The sequence below is a fragment of the Olea europaea genome, chromosome 2 (assembly GCF_002742605.1).
Source record: "Olea europaea var. sylvestris chromosome 2, O_europaea_v1, whole genome shotgun sequence".
NCBI classification, from domain to species: Eukaryota; Viridiplantae; Streptophyta; class Magnoliopsida; order Lamiales; family Oleaceae; genus Olea; species Olea europaea.
In genome coordinates this window covers 9,438,340-9,460,412 of record NC_036238.1, presented here as the reverse complement: position 1 = coordinate 9,460,412, position 22,073 = coordinate 9,438,340, and the positions used below count along the sequence as shown (strand labels likewise).

At 34.7% G+C, this 22,073-nt stretch overlaps 1 pseudogene; it reads left to right on the top strand.

Annotated features, from left to right (window-relative positions):
* Positions 1-4,604: 4,604 nt before the first annotated feature.
* Positions 4,605-15,356, top strand: LOC111410578 (annotated as a pseudogene).
* The last annotated feature ends 6,717 nt before the right edge of the window (positions 15,357-22,073 follow it).

Below are 22,073 nucleotides of genomic sequence, written 5' to 3'. Positions count from 1 at the left end.
TACATCAAAAGATGGGAAAAAGTGAGATAAGAAGAAAAAATTCTAGGCTCCTAAATCAAAAGATGGCAATCAGTCCCAACTTAAGTCAAAATGATTCAATAGCTGCTTCATTTACAATGGTCCCCATCCTGCAAAGGACTGTCCAAAGAGGGAGAAGCTGAATGCCTTAAGGCTAGAAGGTGATGATGATAACTCAGATGAGGCCTCATCTAGAGTTAATCCGTTGAACCTCGTGAATGCCATTATAATATTGCAGTGTGGCTTGATGTACGTTTAGGTTACTATTGATGGCAAGGTAGTATTGGCGATGATGGACATGGGTGCTACCAACAACTTTGTAAGTTCGAGGATCGTTGAGAAACTGGGTTTAGGCATGACTCAGGTGGCTACAAAAATTAAGGTTGTGAATTCTATAGCACAACCTGTGAAGGAATCTACTGAAATCACCCTTCGTGTGGGCGAGTGGGAGGGAAAATGCAATTTGATGACTGTTCCCTTAGATGATTTTGACTTGATCCTTGGTATCGAATTCTTTGTCAAGGCAAAGACATCCGTACTACCACATTTGAATGGGTAGTACATTGCAGATGAGGGTAATCCTTGCTTTGTACTAGCAAGGTCTCTTGGTAGGAATAAAGAAAGGTGGGTTCAGGATGATATGCAATCTGCAAAACAACTAAAAGCTAGACTTATAAAGGAAGAGATGACTTTTGTTGCAGCCTTAGTAGAGATCAAAGAGGACCATGTAATGGAGATGCCTGATTAGGTTGCAAGTGTCTTGGAAGAGTTAGCTGATGTGACGTCCCCAAAACTTCCAAGAACTCTCCCACTTCATTGTGTTTTGGATCACAAAATTGAAATTGAACCAGGTGTAGAAGCTCCTGTGCAAGTCCTTTAACGAATGGCTCTGTCTGAGTTAGCAGAATTAAGGAGGCAACTTAATAATTTACTTGATGCGGGGTTCACTTAGCCTTCAAAAGCTCCTTACGATGCCCTAGTTTTATTTCAGAAAAGCATGATGGTTCTTTGAGGATATGTGTGGATTATCATGCCCTGAATAAGGTAACAGTAAAAACAAATACCCGATGCCTAATGTTTCTAATTTATTTGATCGGTTGGCAAAGGCTTCTTTCTTCACCAAATTGGCCTTACGATCGGGCTATTAGCAAGTAAGGATATCTGAAGAGGATGAAGCAAACACTGCCTGCGTGATTAGATATGGTTCATTTGAATTTTTAGTTATGCCCTTCAGGCTTACGAATGCACATGCTATATTTTGCAATCTGATGAATGATGTACTATACGAGTTTTTAGATAATTTTATGGTGGTATATTTGGACGATGTTGTGGTAAATAGTCGATGATTAAGTGATCATGTTGCCCACTTGAAAAAGGTGTTCTTACGGCTTAGAGAACACCAATTGTATGTCAAGAAAGAGAAGTGTGAATTTTACCGTTCGGAGATAATGTTCTTGGGACATTGGGTCGGTCAAGGAAAGATTAGGATGGATGAAAATAAGGTAAATGTCATTTTGGAGTGGCCAAGCCCATCCAAGGTTGCTAAACTATGTTCATTTCTTGGGTTAGCTAACTATTATCAGCATCTTGACAGACTTGTTGGAAAAGATTTGAAAATTAGAATGGACCGATTAGTGCTAACGAGCTTTCGAGAAGTTGAAACATGTTATCTCTATTGAGCCGGTGTTTAGTTTCCTGACTTTGAGAAACCATTTGAAGTACACACTGATGCATCTGACTGTGCTATTAGGCGTTTATTGGTATAGGAGGGCCATCCGATCGCTTCTTAAAGTCGAAAATTGAAATAGGTAGAACAACATTATTCAACTAATGAGGAAGAGACGACCGCGGTTATTCATTATCTTGAAAATTAGCGCCATTATTTGTTAGGAACAAGATTCACTGTTCTAATAGATTATATAGCCAATACATATTCCAGGTCCTAAAAGAAGTTGTTAGCAAAACAAGCTAGATGGCAGGAATTCTTAGTTCAGTTTGATTTTGTGTGGGTTCATAAACCAGACAAGCAGAATTAAGTTGCCGATCCACTTAGTTGGAAATTCGTGAAAGCTTATATTTCGGCTTTGATGATGGTCGAATCAGACTTTCTTGATAGAATCAAACAGTGGGCTGAAAATGATGCTATTTATGCCAAGTTGTCTCAGGAAATCAAAGATGGCTTGGTGAGACGGTATTGGGTAGAAGATGTTTTGATCTATGCTAAAGGAAGCAGAATATATGTGCTTTTAGGCAGGGGATTACGACAAGAATTGTTGAAGGAAACTCATGATCCAGAATGGGTAGGCCATCCAGATATCGAAAGGATGTTAGCTCTGCTCTTAAAATCGTATTACTGGCCAAAGATGGGTGAAGAGGTCTAGGCATATGTAAAATCTTGCTTGGTGTGCCAACAAGATAAAACTGAAAGGAAGAAAGATGAAGGTTTGTTCCAGTCGTTGTCAATTCCCGAACGACCTTGGCAGTCGATTTCTATGGATTTTATCTCAGGTTTCCCGAAGGTTGATGGGTTTAAGTCCATTATGGTGGTGGTGGACAGATTTTCAAAATATTCAGTCTTCATTCTTGCTCCGCACGAATGTACAACAAATGTTGTTGCTGAATTATTCTTCAAAAATGTTGTAAAGTACTTGAATACCTGACGATATTGTGAGTGATCGAGAATCTCGATTTATAGGCAAGTTCTGGACCATGTTGTTCAACATGATGGAATCTGAATTGAAGTTCTCTATCGCAAATAATCCACAGACTGATGGCCAGACAGAAAGGATAAATGCATTGTTGGAAGAGTATCTCAGACATTATGTGTCAGCAAGTCAAAAAAATTGGGTTGTCTTACTTGGTACATCTTAGTTTTGCTACAATCTACACTAATCCTCTACAACGGGTGTGTGTTCGGCTGAATTGACTATGTGGCACATACCCAAGACACCTCTGTACATCGTAAAGAGGACGGAGTGTGTGTCCAGTTGCTTTTCGGTTTGCTCAAGATAAATAGGAAATGATTGAGCAAGTTAAAGATAGCCTCGCAAAGGTTGCCCGACAATGAAGAAGTATGTTGATTAGGACAGGAGGGATGTAGAGTTCCATGTGGGAGACAAAGTGATGCTGAAATTAACTCCCTAGATTTGGAAAAAGATCAATAGCAAGATGGTGCATCATGGGCTGGTTCAAAAGTATGATGATCCATTTGAAATTATCAAGCTTGTTGGAAGGGTAGCATATCGGCTGAAGCTACCTGATCATTTGAAGGTTCATCTTACCTTCCACGCAAGCTATTTGAAGCCCTTTAATGAAAATTTGGTGGGAAAAGATTGTTTGCAGGCCAAGAGGGCTACTCCTATGATTAGAAAATAGTATGATAAGGAGGTGGCAAAGATTTTGGGTCATCGACCAATGGGAGCAAGCAAGAAAAAAAGGACTGATTATTTGGTTCAGTGGAAAGGCACTAGTGGGATTGATGCAACCTATGAAAGGGATGTCAATCTGTGACAATTTGAGGATAAGATCAAGGAGTATCTCGATTCTGTTCCAACGAGGACGTTAGACTCTTCCGATGGGGAAGGATAAGATTAAGGGATGTGCGGTGGCATGGACACACCTTGCCCTCATGTCAGAATATTGCGGACAAGTGTGTTCGTAGTGCGCACTTTGAATCTCGGGAGCAAGGCAAACGTGGGTTTTCAGCTTGTGGGCATTTGCTTCAGTTTGGCCAGTGTAAAAGTGTTGCGGGTTAGCCGAATTTAGTAAGGCATGGACGGATCATCTTGCTGTTTAGTGTGCTCTAGTCTACAAATTTGGTGTCCAGATCAAGCACATGTTTGACATGTATTTTGGGCAATTTTTGTGGTCTATAATAGTCGAAAGTATAGGCAGTTGTTGGGAAAGGTATTGGAAGGCAGTTTCTGGCAAGTTTGGCCATAGTGGGTGAGTTTATCCCTTTGGCAGTTAAGAGTGTTAACTTTACACGAATTTTGGCTTATAAATATGAGGGTTCGAGCTGATGAGATACAGACTTATTGTGTTCATTCAGTGTTCCCTTTGTTTTTTGTATTATTGTGGAGTAGTAAATGAGTTGGGTGCTTCCTCGTAAAAATCTGTGTTCATTCCTTTACATTGTTGCCTTTATTGTTTTCTCGTGTGCATTGTACAAACTCGTGAGTTGATTGAGTGAGAATCTCAGTGTCGTCATAGGCGAAAATTTGGCTAAGTATTCTCCCAAACTTCGTTCCTGTGATACCTATGAACTAGGTTCTTCGCTGTTTACATCTTGATCTATGACCTTTGTTCTCAAAATACACATGTCTTCTAAGAATGACAATGAAAATTGAAATTGTATAAAAAATAAGGAATCAACTTATAATTATATAAGTCTATGACCATAAATTACATTGATCTTTTGCGTAGAAGTTTTTATTCTTATCAAAACTAGAAGGGGAGAAGAACTCCTAACTTGTAATTGATATTTCCGTGACCACCTCACAAGAATAAATTTGCTATTTTTCGTAATAGTAATCCAAATATTTAAAGGACTTGAACATTATTTTGATCTGCACAGGATAACCTGCGAAACACGTGGCTAATATTTTAAACACAAACAAAAAATAGAAAAAATAAAATCCACTGCTACAGTCTGAGGCACTTCAAAAAATGAATTTCTCTGAAATTCAACCCTAAAGAAGAAGTGCCCAGCTCACGAAAGTTTCCTAGTGGTCCTATTAGATATGAATCAATCGATGAATATACGCATTCAATCACCTTCTCCATCTCTGTAAGTGGCACTTCTTTATACCCATTTTAGTATATTTTGCAATTTTTTATACACGTGTACTTCTAAATTTTATATTCTATGGATGGAAGATCTTGTTTTGAAATAAATTACTGAACTTCACTATGTATAAACTTCATTCGTCATGCTGAATTTTCAGGCAGCCTCTGTTTGACAACCATTGTTTTTGGAAAAAAATGTATTAAATAGTGATTTTTAAGAGCATGTGTGGTTAAAAAGTGGAATTTTTTTTGGATTTATGTGCATAATATTTTTTTGTTCGAATGTGTTGTTGAAAATCAGTACATAGAAAAATGAGTTTTCAAATCAAACAGGGGCTTCTGTAGATTGGGCTTTGCCTGCGAAGGTTATTTTTGGAATTTGTTGTTATGAAAGAAGAAACTGTTGCAGTTTGTGGATATTTTAGGGAAGGGGTAGTTTGTGCTCAATCAGTATATTACTGACCCGTTGGCAGTGAGTTGAGGAAGTTAAGGATAGTTACTTGTAAATGAACCTTGTGTTTATCTTGATTGGAATTGAATTATGGAAACTTGCCAAGCTTAAGGATTTGAGAGATAAGGGAACGATTTCCCTTTGGATTGGCTTCAACTTGACTTAGCTACTTATGACATACTCCGGGGATTTCCTTAAGGCATAGGTATCCAAGATAAGTAGATAACCAGAATTGTAGAATGCACCATGATATGGATGTATGAAATTTGTGACTTTGCTAATTTCTTAAGTATAAATAAGATAATGATATAATTTTGGATAATGATATAATTTTGGATGCCTTCATCTGATTTTCTTTTGCAGACTACTGCCACCAGCTAAATGTTCTTCACGCTGGAGATGTCCTTGCTTAAGAGTGCAACTGGAAACTTGTACGAGTTCGAATTTGTCAAAAATGTCCCTAATTTCTAGAGGTTCGTCCGCATGGTGTAAGATACAACCTATGTTCAACGAGTCCTTAACGAAAATGTATTCGTCACAAATTGAAGTATTAGTAACTTCTAGAGCTCAGGAAGTATCTGACACTCCAGCTGTTGGTGATGATAAGATTGGAGTGTTGTTGCTGAACCTTGGAGGCCCTGAAACTCTCGAGGATGTTCAACCCTTCTTGTTTAACCTTTTTGCCGATCCTGTTAGTATCTGTCAATTTGGTTATTTTGTTCACTGCTTAATGGTTAATTGTGTTGGAGTTGAAATTTTTTTTTCTTTATTGGTCTGTGAATTGGAAATAGGATATTATACGATTGCCGAGATTGTTTCGCTTTCTGCAAAAGCCTTTGGCAAAATTTATATCTGTTGCCAGAGCCCCAAAAAGCAAAGAAGGATATGCTTCAATTGGTGGTGGTTCTCCTCTTCGCCAGATAACTGATGCTCAGGTATGATTTTGATATAATAAATCATTTTTTAGCCTATGTGCATTAGTTGTGATGAGGACATCCAGTCGTTTTTATTTATTTCTAGTTGGACCTTATTTCATTTTGTGGACTTTATTTTATTATGGATTCTTATTAGGCTTATATTGGCACAAGCTCAATCTAGTTAGGTTTAGGTTTTTATTATTTAAACTATTTTGTATTGTAATTTATTTTCAGTTGATGAATGAATAATATTTTGGTGGTTTGTGGCGAAATTCTCCCACTTCCCTGTTCTTCTTCCCCTATTCTCTTCTTCTTCCATCCCTTCCCCTGATTTCTTCTTCCCGATTGACTTTCTGTTTCTTCATTAATTTTTCTATTGATGCTGCATCAAATTTGGTATCAGAGCCTAAACTTGGGTAATCTCTCTTCTCCAATCCAAAAATTTCTTCCTACTTACTTCCAAAAAAAAAAAAAAAAAAAAAAGAATTTTGGAACAGCACAATTGAAGAAGATCTAGCATACGAGCATCAATTTTCATTTTTCTTTTTCAGTTTTCTTTCTTTGAAAAAAAAAAAAAGCATTACTGTTCACCCGAAAAAAAAGTTCCATTTTAGGAATTCGATCGGTTTAAAAAAAAAAGAAAAAGAGAAAATATTCTTTTACATTATTGTTGCTCCCTTGCTGCTTCCAACAAACCCTAACCCATGTATTTCACCCAAAATTGACCATCCCATTACCTAGCCCATTCTTTTATCAAAACAACTTGAAGCCAATAATGCAAAATATAAACTTCAAGTTGATTTGCATAAATGACATGTTGAGTTTAACATTAAGGATTACGTTATGGTCCGCATTAGGTCAGAGCGGCGTCCACATGTACCCGCCTCCAAATTGTAAGCCCGTAGTGCAAGTCCTTATAAAATTTTAAAGCAAGTTGGTCCAAATGCATACGTTGTTGATATCCCACCACACCTTGGTTACCACTCTACTTTCAATGTTGAGGATTTAGCTGCTTATAAAGGCCATTTCATTCCCTCAGATGATCCTTTGTTACCTCTTTTTGTGGACCTTGATCTTGATTATTTGGCCGCTTCTAACCCACTACTACCTCTTACAGTACACAAAGATAAAATTTATTTCTACAGACGTCGGAAGAAGCTTGTCCAACCACTTAGCTGATGGTTGGGAGATTGACTGCAGCCTAGTGATCTATCAACTCGATAGGGTCGAGTTTTCTCCCACCGCGGGAGAGTTGATGAGGACATCCAGTCGTTTTTATTTATTTTTAGTTGGACCTTATTTCATTTTGTGGACTTTATTTCGTTTTGGATTCTTATTAGGCTTATATTGGCCTAGGCTCATTCTAGTTAGGGTTTTACTATTTAAACTATTTTGCATTGTAATTTATTTTCAGTTGATGAATGAATAATATTTTGGTGGCTTTTGGCGAAATTCGTCCTCTTCCCCATTCTTCTTTCCCTATTCTCTTCTTCTTCCCATCCCTTCCCTTGATTTCTTCTTCCTGATTCATTGATTTTCTCTTTCTTCATTAATTTTTCTATTGGTATTGCATCAAGTTGATTATTTGAACTTGAAAGTAAAATTTCTACTGTTTTCTGGATATTCATATGCAGAATGACTACATGAAAATTCCACCCAATAGTTACATATATCAGGTTTTTGATTTGAAGATTTCGTGTGCTGTGTTTTCTTGATTGGGCGTTGTGTGGGCGAGCAAAGTATGAGAGCACATGAATTATCCTGTTTTGAATAATAGAAGCATTCTTTTCTTTTCCTTTTTTTTTTTTTTTTTTATCTCTTGGAAGCCTTGGTCTATTCCAACTTCAGTAAATCATGAAAGAACTCTCAAGAGATAGGTTCTGGTTGAGATTGGGTTTGCGCATTCTTTGTATTTTACACCTTTTATGCCACCTCTGTTTTTTAGTGAAATATAATGATAATATGTTTATTCTTTATATTATTTTCCATATCTATGTTTACTCTTTAACTCAGATAATAACTGATTTCTCTAGGCTGAAGAGTTGAGAAAAGCACTATCTGAAAAGAATGTCCTTGCAAAGGTTTATGTAGGGATGCGTTACTGGCATCCATTTACTGAAGAAGCTATTGAACAGGTATCTTTGCTATGGGTGGTTTAAAATGCGAGTCCCCCTCGCTTCCCCTTTGATTTAGAATAGAAGAAATAATGCTGTCAGTCACTCAGTATAGATTGTTAGCTTACAGTGGCTGATAGGAAGTACGAAAATATTTTACTTCAAGTTCTCTTTGCCACTACGGTCTCCCTTGATTATTCTCTTGGGAATGATGGTTTTAACTTGTTTTGTCGTATAAAATGGAAAATGCAGCATAAATATGTTTTGTGTACTTATCTCTGTGTAGAGAAGTTTGTAGATTCTGAAATTTATGCTCTGATCAGAGTTAACACTTGCAGTATTAGAACAATATATCCAACTCGATTTAGAGATGGCGCATAAAGTAAGCAGGAAACTTTGTACATCACAAAATCTAGGGTTCCAGTGCTAAATTATTCTTAGAGAGGTGAATGCAATTAGGCTATTAAAGTCTCAGATTTCTCTTTTTTTTGGTCATGCGCATGGATACACGTGAATGGTATCTATGCTTCCAAACTAAGCGAGTTTTGACAAATGTTGGAAAATTGGAGAAATACATTATTTTTATTTTTACCAATATCGGAAATTTGCTATGTTCATGCAAATTAGCTTGTACTGAAATAAAATACTGACACACTCCATGAAGTATCTAAGTAAATGACAAAAGGAAACATATATGCAATCAATTTAACTCTAAACAAGGAGATAGCTTATCCATGACCAGTATGATGAGCACAAGGCTGTGATTATAGATTCCTTCGATGGTGCGGTCCAAGCACCTGTGGGAGTTGATTTATAAGGACTCTGAAGAACCTGGTCAAGTCTCGCTTGAAGTGCTTCGTCAAGGTGTTACTTCAACCACATTATTGCTCATGTGCACCCCCCCAAACGTGAACCTAGATGACTTGGTGACTCTCGCCAGTCTAGGGACAAGAAAGTCACTGTTGCCAAAGAATCAAGACCTGGTTTGGGGGAAGGCTTTAAACTGGAAAAATTCATCTGTTCTTCTCCAAGATGAGGTTTTGAGAGGTGTATTTGGTAATTTTCGAGCTGATTTTGTCAGTAGTGGTTTACAAAGAGGGATTCAGTTATGCATGAGATGATTCGACTGTCATATTTGGACTTGACTTTTGTTTAATATTTTTTTATTTCTGTTTATGCTGAAATATTGATCCGTGATGCTCAATTTTAAAAGAAATGTTGGCATGCTTTTAATTAAAGATTGAAAAAAGGTAATAACTTCTTTTATTAGACTGTTTTGTCTCTCTCTTTTTTTCCTTCATCAGAATCCATTTGCATAATATTATAGTTGATTCAGGATTCAGCTGTGTACTTAATTTCTACTTCTTGCTTATCCAATTTGTGGCTGATTAATTCATGTAATTAATCAATCCTTCAATATAAAGCTCAATTAGTTTGACTTATTTTCTTACATGTAAACCAATAACATGAGGTTTACCACAATTCTTAAGTATGACATGTGATATTTGTTATTCTGCATGGTGATTTTTGTTCTAGTTTCTAAATTGTTCCATACTATTTGTTTCTTTTGCTCAGCAGAAACACTTAAATAATAATGTTAGCTCTCGCTCCTTTTACTGCCATTACTGCTTCTTATGTTTTGAAATTTTCTAAGCTTGATAGATATCGGTTTGACAACAATTTCAATGTTGTTTACTTTTTCATTAAGATTAAGCTAGATAGAATTACAAAACTTGTGGTGCTTCCTCTGTACCCTCAATTCTCAATATCGACAAGCGGTTCCAGCCTTAGGCTACTGGAGAGTATATTCAGGTAACAGTTTTACACATTGGGATTTTACATATTGTAGTTTGTTATTACTGTCAAAATCGTGATGCATGTGGCAATGTGTTAAATTTAGGGAGGATGAATATCTTGTCAATATGCAGCACACTGTAATTCCTTCCTGGTATCAACGTGAAGGATATATCAAAGCCATGGCAGATTTGATTGAAAAGCAGTTGACAAATTTTGACCGCCCTAAGGAGGTAATCCCTATTGCGCATATGTGTAAGATTTCATAAAAATGGAATTTTATTGTGTTGTATAAAGATAAACTTGTTTTGGCTTTTCTTTATAAATTCGCTCAGGTAGTGGATTTAGATGCTGCTAAAGTGCAGGCTAATTGTTAATTTATTTTTGTTACCTTCTCCTTCATTTTGGTCAACCATATTTGTAAAAGGTGTACTAGTTTTTGAGCGAATGATGTCTACCAATTATTCAGTAAGACTGAAAAAATTTTAAGCTTGTGCCAAATTTCAATAACTACTACAGCAGACTAGTTTTCTTATTTGAATCCGGCGGTACTATCCAGTGATTAATTCCTTAATAGTCAGAAATTAATTCATCTTCAGGTAAGATGGTAGGCTTGGGCAAGTCTATTACTTAATAGTCAGAAATTATGAGCCAACTTCCCGTGGATTTGATATATTTTAATTTAACTGGAATCAGATGGGACTCTCTTGGATTTATTTCTGTATTACAGATAATTTTATACTTTGTAATCAAGAATTTCACAGAGATTTCTTTCGTGTACTATTTGTTTATTGCAGGTGATGATTTTTTTTAGTGCTCATGGGGTACCAGTAGCTTATGTGGAGGAAGCTGGCGATCCATATAAAGCTGAAATGGAGGAATGTGTGGATTTGATTATGGAAGAACTGGAAAAGAGAAGGATAAACAATGCTTATACTCTTGCATATCAGGTAAATACTCAACTGCTAATATATAAATTAAGTCCACTGAGGGTAATCCTACTGAAGATTGTCTATAAAGAAGTTCAAAAAGCACCTGAAACTTGAGAAAATCTTGAAGTAAAATTTATTTGTATTGTTGATCAAATTTATATATTTCTATTTCTAAAAATGTGAGTTCAGCATTTCGGAAAGTTGATGATTACATGTTCAATATAAAGTACTTGTCTCCTGGTCATGTAAGCTATGGGGGAATCAGGTTGGCTGATGATAATTGTCATTTTTCTTTGTCAAGGGATAGATACAACAGCAAATAAAGAACTAAACCCAATCTGATCAGTTCATTTATACCTCTGTTAGAATACCCATAGCAACTATATCCTTTATAACTGCTAGTCATATTAGCTTTGTCTAGCCCCCCTCCTAGCCTGTTATGGGAGCCTCTACAGCTAAGGCAAAGCATGTTTCAACCACTTAAGTTGTTTTTCCTTTAATTTATTCTCAATAGGCACTACTTTCATGTGTTGGCGTTTATGTGAACCTTATATTATCCTAATATGACTGCACATTCATCTTAAAAATCTCATTTCCACGACGTTCATCTAAGGTACATTTTGTCCTTTATAGCCCAATGCTCAATACAATAAAACATTGTAGGTCTAATAACTGTTTTGTAAACCTTTGCACAATGTAGGGATCTTCCCGTGGTACAAAATTCCTGTTACATTTCTCCGTTGCAACCAATTTGTTCTAATCTTATGCATTATTTTATCCATTCTTCCCTTCTTGTTAATAATTGACTCCAAATACCTAAATCAATACGTCTTTCAGGGACGACATGATTCTCTAAATTAACTTTGTGATTATTTTTACTGTGAAATGTGAAGGTCCAACATGGGTATTTCATGCAGTTAGTGAGAGTTGAAGTCACACAAGGTGTGCATGAGATTGTGATTATCAAAGGCTTATGATTTTAGAACCCATGTTGCATGTTCATTAGAAGTTTTAGCTGTATTCTAGAAAGCATTCATTCTTCAGCCCACATTTACATTTGTCAAAAGACTTCAATTGGTATGCGCAAGAAATAAGCCAATTTAGCAGTTTTTTGTTCAATTTGTTTGTGATGAGTTTAGAATGAAAACTTGAGTATTTGACAAGATAAAGCAGAGCATATCTAAGCACGACAACGATTCTAAGAGACCTAGGCTTCGCATTTGATAAGTTAATCAAACTTCATTTTTAAACACACATTTCATGGGAGTCACCAGCTTATATTTTGCTTTGTCAAACGGGCATAATATGCATCAGTATCTCACAAGTGTATCGTGAATGGTCCATATAATAATAGGCTGGTTTATCAAATAAAAAGATCACAACGCTTTACTAACATCAACTGCACATATTATGAAATGGTAAGCTTGTAATTAGTTACCATCGTCATAAGAAGGAATTTCATCATTCGAATCTTCATATTATTTCTCAACACAATTCTGAAGGGAATTTTCGTATTTCAAATACATTATATGCTAGTAGCTATTTATACTTAACGAGGTTTAGAGAAATCAGGTTATGGATTCCCTACATAGTAATAAGATACTGCAAGAAATCAATCCACGCTCAAGTTAAAGACTCGTTGAGATTCCTAAATCTCTATGTGATGCTCTAAATTATTTTCATAAAGCCCTGAAGTATGAACACGAAACAGCACAACACGACACAAAAACATTGATATGTAGCTCTTTGGAGAACATGCCACTGACACCAGTTGAAATGATTAAACTTCTACATTTATGTATTATATCTTTAGTTTTGCAAGTTTTTAATTTTCTAATTTGTTGGTTTTCTTCTGATGCAGAGTAGGGTAGGACCAGTGGAATGGTTGAAGCCCTATACAGATGATACAATTATTGAGCTTGGACGAAAAGGAGTTAAAAGTCTTCTAGCTGTTCCAATTAGGTAGCTGAGAATATTCACTGAACCAGTTTGGATTTGATGTTTGAAATTGCCATTATTCTGATCAATTACTTTGTCTGTGTTATTTATTTATTTATTTTTTTTTTGGGGTGGGGTGGGGTGGGGGCAGGGTGCGAAGTTCGCGGGCATCTGCATTTTGTTTGTAAATTGTGAACTTACATTCTTTATCTCATTTTTCATCACAGTTTTGTAAGTGAACACATTGAAACATTGGAGGAAATAGATGTTGAATACAAGGAGTTGGCTCTAAAATCTGGTATAGAGAAATGGGGACGTGTTCCTGCACTTTGTTGTGAACCAACTTTCATTTCAGATTTGGCTGATGCAGTGATTGAAAGTCTTCCATATGTTGGAGCAATGGCTGTCTCAAATCTTGAAGCTCGACAGGTGAACCGGGAATTTCAATCTTTTAATTTGAATCTGGGTATTTGAATTATCAAATTCTGAGATGAAATATACATGAATTACCATGTGAATGAATGAAGCGATTAGTTAAATAAAACCGGAATTGACCATTACTTAAGTTGTCATTGTTACTCGAACAAACTATAATTTAAAATATCACGTGTTTTAAAGATAAATATGCAAGTAGAAGAAGATTCATGTGGCAACCCCTGCTAAGTTGAGGTGAGTGTGAACTATACAAGTTCTTTCTCAATGTATGACCAAGAAATGACTTAATATTTTGGTTTGTCAAACTGATTGTGCGGTCATGCAAATGTTTTGAGATCTAGGTCTTCAGCATTCCTCTGTAAATTTTATACACATGCAACGAAAATAGTATATTGTTAATATGGTTTTTATGACACCAGTCTTGCCTTCGGTTCTGGAAAGTTAAATAATGTGGTTAAGAAGACTAGCAATTTGGTTATGATATTAGCAACCAAGAATCCAGAGCCTTGTTACCACCACTTTTCTGGATTAACTACACAAGCTATGAATCACATGTTCTAATTACATGGCATACTTCTAATAATGCTTATCCTCGCCTTTTTAAGTATTTTCTTTTTGCTTCTTCTCCCTTTGTTTAAGCATTAAATTAGATAACATGAATAAAACTTATGAATTAATGATAAAACAGGAGTTGCAAGAAAAAGTTGTCAGGTGAAGTTCTGCTGAATCGGGTGTAGACAATAGCAACCTTGTTTTCGGTTATTCATGACTTTTGATGTATCTCCTTTTCCATTCCCCCTTTTTTCCTTTGTGGGGGTGTTACAGAAAGTTACGCTGTAGTTCTTGGCAGCAAACTAGTGAAGGGTTACAATTTTACAATGATTATCAGTGTGGGGGAACTTAAAGGGCCTACTTTTGCTTACAAGATGAGTTTGCCTTTTCTCCTTTGTCCTCTATAACCTAGCACAAATTCAGAAATTCCTATGTCTTCATTTTTCACATTATAATCACTAAACTACCTCTAAGGGACAGTTTACTTTTGTTTTAAGTTCTCCATATTAGTTTACATTTCTCTTTGACAATGTCCTCATTGTATAATCTCAAAATATAATTGACTGTTTGCTTGTTGTCTGCAGTCTTTAGTTCCACTTGGCAGCGTTGAAGAGCTACTAGCAGCATATGATTCACAGCGTAGAGAGCTACCACCCCTTGTGACAGTTTGGGAATGGGGTTGGACAAAAAGTGCTGAAACTTGGAATGGAAGAGCAGCTATGTTGGCCGTCCTTGTTCTGCTGGTGCTGGAAGTGACCACTGGAGAAGGTTTTCTGCATCAGTGGGGTTTATTGCCCTTATTTCGATGACAAAATCTTTTCAATTCGCTTCCTCAATTATGTGCATACTGGCTCAGCATTCACCGAGAAACTGGGGGATGATCACAAAGATAATGGAATTTTATTATAGATATGGACTAATCAGATTCCGAGAACAAGACCTGTACATCAACTAACACTTCCACTTGAATATAAATTCATCCAAAGCTTCAGCTGCACTCTTCCCGTGGGTCTTGAAGAGCTTCTAATACAGCTTGGCCTATTATACTTGGTTTGAATTGTGTGGAAATGGAAAAATGAGGGGTGGAAGAAGAGAAGCAAATGGAAAATATTTGAAGGTACATAATATTAAATAGAAAATAGCTCAAAATTCGAAGATCATTTGGCTTGCTCACATCTAAGATCAATTTCCCAATTCTTCCACTTCTCCCATCTCTGTTCATCTCAAATTTTGTTACTTGATGTTATATGAATCTGCTATGAGAAAAAGAAACACGTGGTGTCTCTTAATCTGCATTTTTGTTGTCATTTTGATATTCCTCGAATAACTTGTATTTTGCTGAAACGTATAATGCAGTCCTGGCAACTGTCTTTGAGGTGCAAGATATAGACACTATTTTTCACTCTATTGTCATTTTATCTATGTTGGTGATTTGTTTACCTGTACTTTTGCCTCTTTGATCCTGGGTGAATGCTGCAAATGCTACTTGTGGAAATCCTAGAAGATTATTATATGATTATTTTCTATGTTTATACTCTTTTTTTGGGAAAGTTATTAAAGTTTTATTTACAAGAGTTCCTTGGATTTCATTATGTTATTTACTAGATTTTCTAGAATTTGATTAAATGTTTCCTACTTTGAATATGTTTTTGAACCCTATATAAAGGGAGCTTTTGAATTATAATACATACAACTGATATGTATAAAAATTGATACTTTTTCTCTATTCTCTTTCTTCCTCACTCCCCCTTCTTTCCCTCTCTCCTCTTTTCCCCCTTAATTTCTTTTCTTTATTTTTTTTTCTATATGATTTTACGTCAATTTGGTATTAGAGCTGAATCTTTTCCCTTGATCAAGGCTCATCGCGTGAAATATCTTGTAGTAGCTAGCCAAAACAACAATACCCTCTCCAACCTCCAGCCTATGCCTTTTACCCATTATCCAACACCAAACACAATAACAAAGCGCAACCACTTGACAACGGTACAAATCAGTGGTAGAAATTGATTTCTGTAATTTAGTTTATTTTTAACAATTAAAAAAAAGAAGAAGCCAGTAGCAGATGCTGGAATTGTTCTCCGGTAAATCAGTACTTGAGTTTGATTCTTAGAGCATGTTTGGTACAGCTTAAAATTCAATTAAAATCAATTTTTTGTCCGTTATTTCACTATTCTAGGCGTCATTTTTGAATTCTTCTTTCACAGGTAGGACCTACTTTATCTCTAACGGTCAAAAAATCAATAACAAAATCCCTACCAAACAAGCACTTATTTATTTTCAATAAAATAAACAGAAATTTGAGATTCACAATTGCAGCCTATTGTACATGTTGCTACTCCAAATCCACTCGCCCAACAATCCCTTATTCTCAATCTACATGTACTAGCCCGCTTTCAACAAGTCACACTCAGCCCAATCTAAACAACACCAGAACCAGCCAAGGTTGGCATTTTCTGGTCCCCCTGAGACTACATCTCATGGCTGATGACGAAAAGTGGGAAAAATCTTCTCTTCGGAACAATTTTGATAGATTCGCAAGTGACGGTTGGGCTCCCTCATGGATCTTTGAGGCTATGAGCAAGAACACTAGCGTATCTAAGGCAATTGTCTTGTTCGCATGAATAATGACCTTTCTGATCTCTCTTGTGAAGTATGCATGAAGTAGTGAGATTTTTCTTCTTCTATGCAGGGTCCAAATCTTCCGTATTAACTACTTAGAGCACTCGATGATTGCATCCCACACTAAATCACGAGCTGTTGTAGGCTTCACACCCACTAAAATTTCACGATGCTCATGCTATATAAATCTCCTTCCTTCGCGCCTCCATTTTACTTCCTTCCATGTTGTCCATCACAACTTTGGTCGTGTTCGTCTCCATCACCGCTAGCAGAAACAGAGAGATTTATGAAGGACCACAAGTTAAATAGAAGTCACGAACAACATCATACAACAAAAGCTTTGTATCCGGGTCAAGAAAGCAAAGGAAAAATTGTTACATAACTGACTAGCTATTATGTGGTCTTAACAAACCCATTTATGTTAGCCTTTTGAGGTTGAGGCCATCATGCTCAAGAAGCCAGCACACCAAAATCATGAGCACAGGACCTATGGAAGATGAGTTGAGCTAAGAACCCAAAGTGAACTTACCTCCTTTGAACTACACGAGCCATCTCTTTTATATGTTACCTTAACAAGGGTGTTGCCTCTGTTAAGATCGACTTACATTTTAGATGTCATTCTTATATGATCAAATATCTCGGAGATTGAAAAATTATCTTTGATCGGGAAACATCTCCGACAGAAAGAACAATGGAATATCCAATATCTCAAGGATTGAAAGATTATTGTCAATTGAGAAAAACATCTCTAGTTGAAAAAATGCCAGAATATAAATTAACAACTTTATATTTTCTCAAGCTTGATCACCCTAGAAAGATTCCCTATGGTACAAATGCCTTGGAATATGTAAGAGGCCAATTAGAAATTAGCATCTTCACATTCCCTCTAGCTAAAACACTTCTTGGAATAAATAAGTGACTGATTATACAAGCTTCACACTCCTCACCAAAATATCTCAAAAGTGCATATGAAGCCAAAACTCTAAAGATTGAAATAACATCTCATAAAAAGGGTCGTGGATTGAAAGAATATCAGAAGTCGAATATCTCGAGGATTGAAAGAATATCTCTGATCGAGAAGCCACTTAGCTACCTAGCTTCAGGTTCCCTCCGACCTTAATGCTTGAAGTACATATGAAGTCGAAAACAATTACCTTCAAATTTTCTTTGGAACAAATGCATCGAAATAATACTACCTCAGAACAAATGAGAAGCCAATTCTTCAAGCCTTAGTTCACCTCCAACTCGAATGCCTCTAGAAGATTCTCTCCGGCATTAATCTCTCGAAATATATAAGAGGCCAACGATTATCAAATTATCAACTTAACTTCAGACTCCCTACGATATAATGCCTTGAAGTGCATATGAAGCCAACTCTCTAAAGTTTTAGGTTCCCTCCGACATAAATGCCTTGAAATTATTAGACGTCGATCTATTATTCTTTAATCTTCGCTTTATAATACTTTGGAGAAGTAAAAGAAACTGTGCAATGTTCAAAGATTCCAATACTAGAAGCAAATAAACACAAATCCTTCGCTTTATACGACTATAAAACTCAAATTTGGGAAAATGATGTTGCGTACAAAAATAATTATAGGTCAATTGAATGCTATATTAGCTACGAAAAGGGTATAATTGCATGCCATTTGTCGTGTGTCGTGTGACATATATTAATACCTCGACTATCAAGGCTTGTCGGATGGAAAGAATGCACCAGTCGTCGGGGCTTTCTAAGCAAAAGAGTTTGTAGAACTCGGATGACCTTGGACACGATAAAAAATCTTAGTACAAATTCTGATAAAATCAACTTGGATGTTAATTCACTAAGCCCTTTCGTTCAAAAAAAAGAAATTCTAGATAAGTGCTGTAAAAGCACAAAAAATTCGGAATGTATGAGATGAGACTTAATCACGTCTTCGAACATATTAAAAGAATGTTGACTTGTGAAAGTAACTAGGAATGATAAAGTATGACTTCCAACATAAATCCCCTTCAAATGGAGCAATGCATAAGGTAAAAAGGATTGAACTTTCAATCTAAAAAATCTAGAGATTGAAAGGAGGTCTCTCATAAAATGCCTTAGATTGAAAGAGCATTGGTGTTGGACCTCTTAGAATTTGAAAGAATATTTTCAATTGAAATCAAACCGGCAATCCAAAAATCGACAGCGAAGACTTTGAAGATAGACCAACGAATGTGAACCATTGATGCATGAGAGATGTTAAAAAGAAACAGGCCTTGCACTTGAAATGAGTTCAAATGGGGAAAAAAAAATCTGTTGATAAATGAATTCCAATTTATTGGTTATTATTTATCAAATCAAAATATCAGGCCGAAAGAATGTCGTAACTTCTCTATCTCATGCAAAATTTGGTTTTAAAACACTAAAAAACTCCCCCAAAGAACTAAAATGCTATTGATTGAGAAAATTTAATTAATATATATTGAAACTATAAATTTTACTTACATTTTTTTTAATATATCGCTACATTGAATAATAGTAGCTCATATTTATTGATAACAAGGCACATTAAGTAACGGTATATTAGAAAATTAAGACATTAATTATACTCCCAATAAGGAAAGTTATCTATAATTTGAAACAAACAAAAAAGAACTCTAGCTTATCGTTATGGGATGAATGTGTGTGTGCAAAATGATTAATTCATTAATATATGGATTATGCTATTTATACATAAAAGGGTACTCAACTGATTATATAAAACGATGTGGAGGGAAAATATTGGATAAAAAGTTGATTATGTTTGAAACAGTTAAATGATAGAATGACATGTGACATTATGTAACATATTAATCTTGCTACATGTACACTATGGTGTACATTTTAGTTTACACTTTGGTACACGTCATTATCCTATTGGACAGTTTAAATTTCAAATAGTTCATCCATTTGATACTTGACAACAATGCAAGTGTCAACCAAAGTGTCAAAAATCAGTGTATAAATAACAAATTTCGTGTTCGTAATATATTTAGCTTGTTTCAAATTTCATCTCCCTTTCCCATGTTGTAAACATACCTTAGAACATCTTCAAGAGACTATCTAAATACAAAATATTCATTATTATAAACAGCTAATACTTAAAAATAAGTTCTAATAGATTTTTTATCTTAACGTTTTAAAGAGAGTCAAACTCACTATCTATTCTTAATGTAAAATGATTGCATGAAATAAGTCACATATTTTAATATTCTACTTAAACTGTTCAAATCATATTTAAATTGATTGCCCATTGACATATAAAAAATTATGTTGAATAAAATATGTGGAGAAATCAACAAATTTAAAAGTTAAAATAGAGCATTGTTGAAGTGTATAAAAAATTTGACTATTTAAACTTAAAGATATTTTTCTTTATAAATAAAATTTTTTCTTGGAGATGCTTTGGAATAATAGATGAAGTGAATGATATGGAAACTTGTGTTTTATTTTTTCGTAAGCATTAATTATGTATATTATTTATTATTAAAACCATGATATCAAAATAAGACTGAATTAACGATTAAATCGTAACTCGCAATTCAAAGAGCATTTATAGTTTTAATTAATCCTAATTTTTTTCTTCTCCTATCATTTCCTAGAAAGGCTCCATGAGTGGAGATCCGAAGCCATCAATGTCAAAATAATATATCTACCCAAACTTTCAACATAAGACCCGCCTTAGTTGAAAACTCTAAATAATAATTTTATCTTGTATAAGCGCTTATTTGTCATCCTCTACTTTACATTATTTTTTCTACGGTACTCATTTATAATTACGCATTCTCCATTAAAATAATATTACACGTAAATAACAAACTTTTCCTTCTGTTTTAGCTATACATTCTCCATTAATCACTATTCCGTAATACATTTCTTCACCTCAAATAAGGCATAAAATTCAAAGAAGTTCTTATTTATTTGAATGATTTAATCTCAAGTTTAGAATAATTAGGATCCATTTGACATGATTTTAAGAAATCAAAAGGAGTTTTTGAGACTCAACGCTTTTGAACTTATTTGACTAATTTTACTAAAATACTTCTTTTTATTTCAAAAAGGTTTTGAAGGAAATTAATTCAATATAACTTTCTCTAAAAACACTTTCACAATAAAAAATTATTTTGATAAGTTCCTCGTAAAACTAAAATAAAAGTAAGAGTCATATCAAACAAGCTCTCAGAAGACAAGAACCTATCTTCGACTTTCATAATTGTTAAGAATGTAATTATGCTAGATCTTCATACGTATAGTCATAAACTAGACAAAACGACATAAATGAATATTAAGGATCCATTTATTAAGCCTCCGTTAGACCCCATTAAATTTCATTTCATTACATTCTATTTTTCTTTTTCCTATTTTTAACCATACAATCTTTCATAAAATAATATTACACGTAAGTCGAAAACTTTTCTTTCTTTTTCAACAATTTATTTTTTAAAAAAATACCGTTGTAAACATACCTTAGAACATCTTCAAGAGACTATCTAAATACAAAATATTCATTATTATAAACAGCTAATACTTAAAAATAAGTTCTAATAGATTTTTTATCTTAACGTTTTAAAGAGAGTCAAACTCACTATCTATTCTTAATGTAAAATGATTGCATGAAATAAGTCACATATTTTAATATTCTACTTAAACTGTTCAAATCATATTTAAATTGATTGCCCATTGACATATAAAAAATTATGTTGAATAAAATATGTGGAGAAATCAACAAATTTAAAAGTTAAAATAGAGCATTGTTGAAGTGTATAAAAAATTTGACTATTTAAACTTAAAGATATTTTTCTTTATAAATAAAATTTTTTCTTGGAGATGCTTTGGAATAATAGATGAAGTGAATGATATGGAAACTTGTGTTTTATTTTTTCGTAAGCATTAATTATGTATATTATTTATTATTAAAACCATGATATCAAAATAAGACTGAATTAACGATTAAATCGATAAAGATTCCATTTCGTATATAATTCTTTGACGCTTACATTTTTGTTTCGCTTTGACAATTCCATCCGCAGCGATAGTGACAGTTGTCATAAGTCCAACAAAATGTAGGACGAGACGCTTCTTCAATGATAAAGAAATTACTTATCCAAATCAATTGAAAAAAGGATCGAACAAAGAACAATACAAGGTCTTTAAGTCAAGCATTCGAGTACTCATTTGCAAAACTAGTTTAATTTGAACATGCATTAATTAGTTAGCTGTTAGTTTTGCTCACAAATACAGATCAAAGGTCAAACTAATAAAAAAGTCTTAGTTGGGTGACTGATTAGAAACAAATAGAAGTTAGGGGATCAACATGACATAAGCCTGTAAGTTTAGTAACCTATTGTCCTTTTAGTTGGGTATAAACACAGTTTATTTTTATTTTAATAAATTGATATTTGCTCTCTTTGAATTATTATAATTACAAAATTACATTCTACCTCTTCTCACTTTTTACAAATTTGGCAAAAAGAAATACTATTCGTCATCACTGGTGTTAAGCCCTAGTTTATG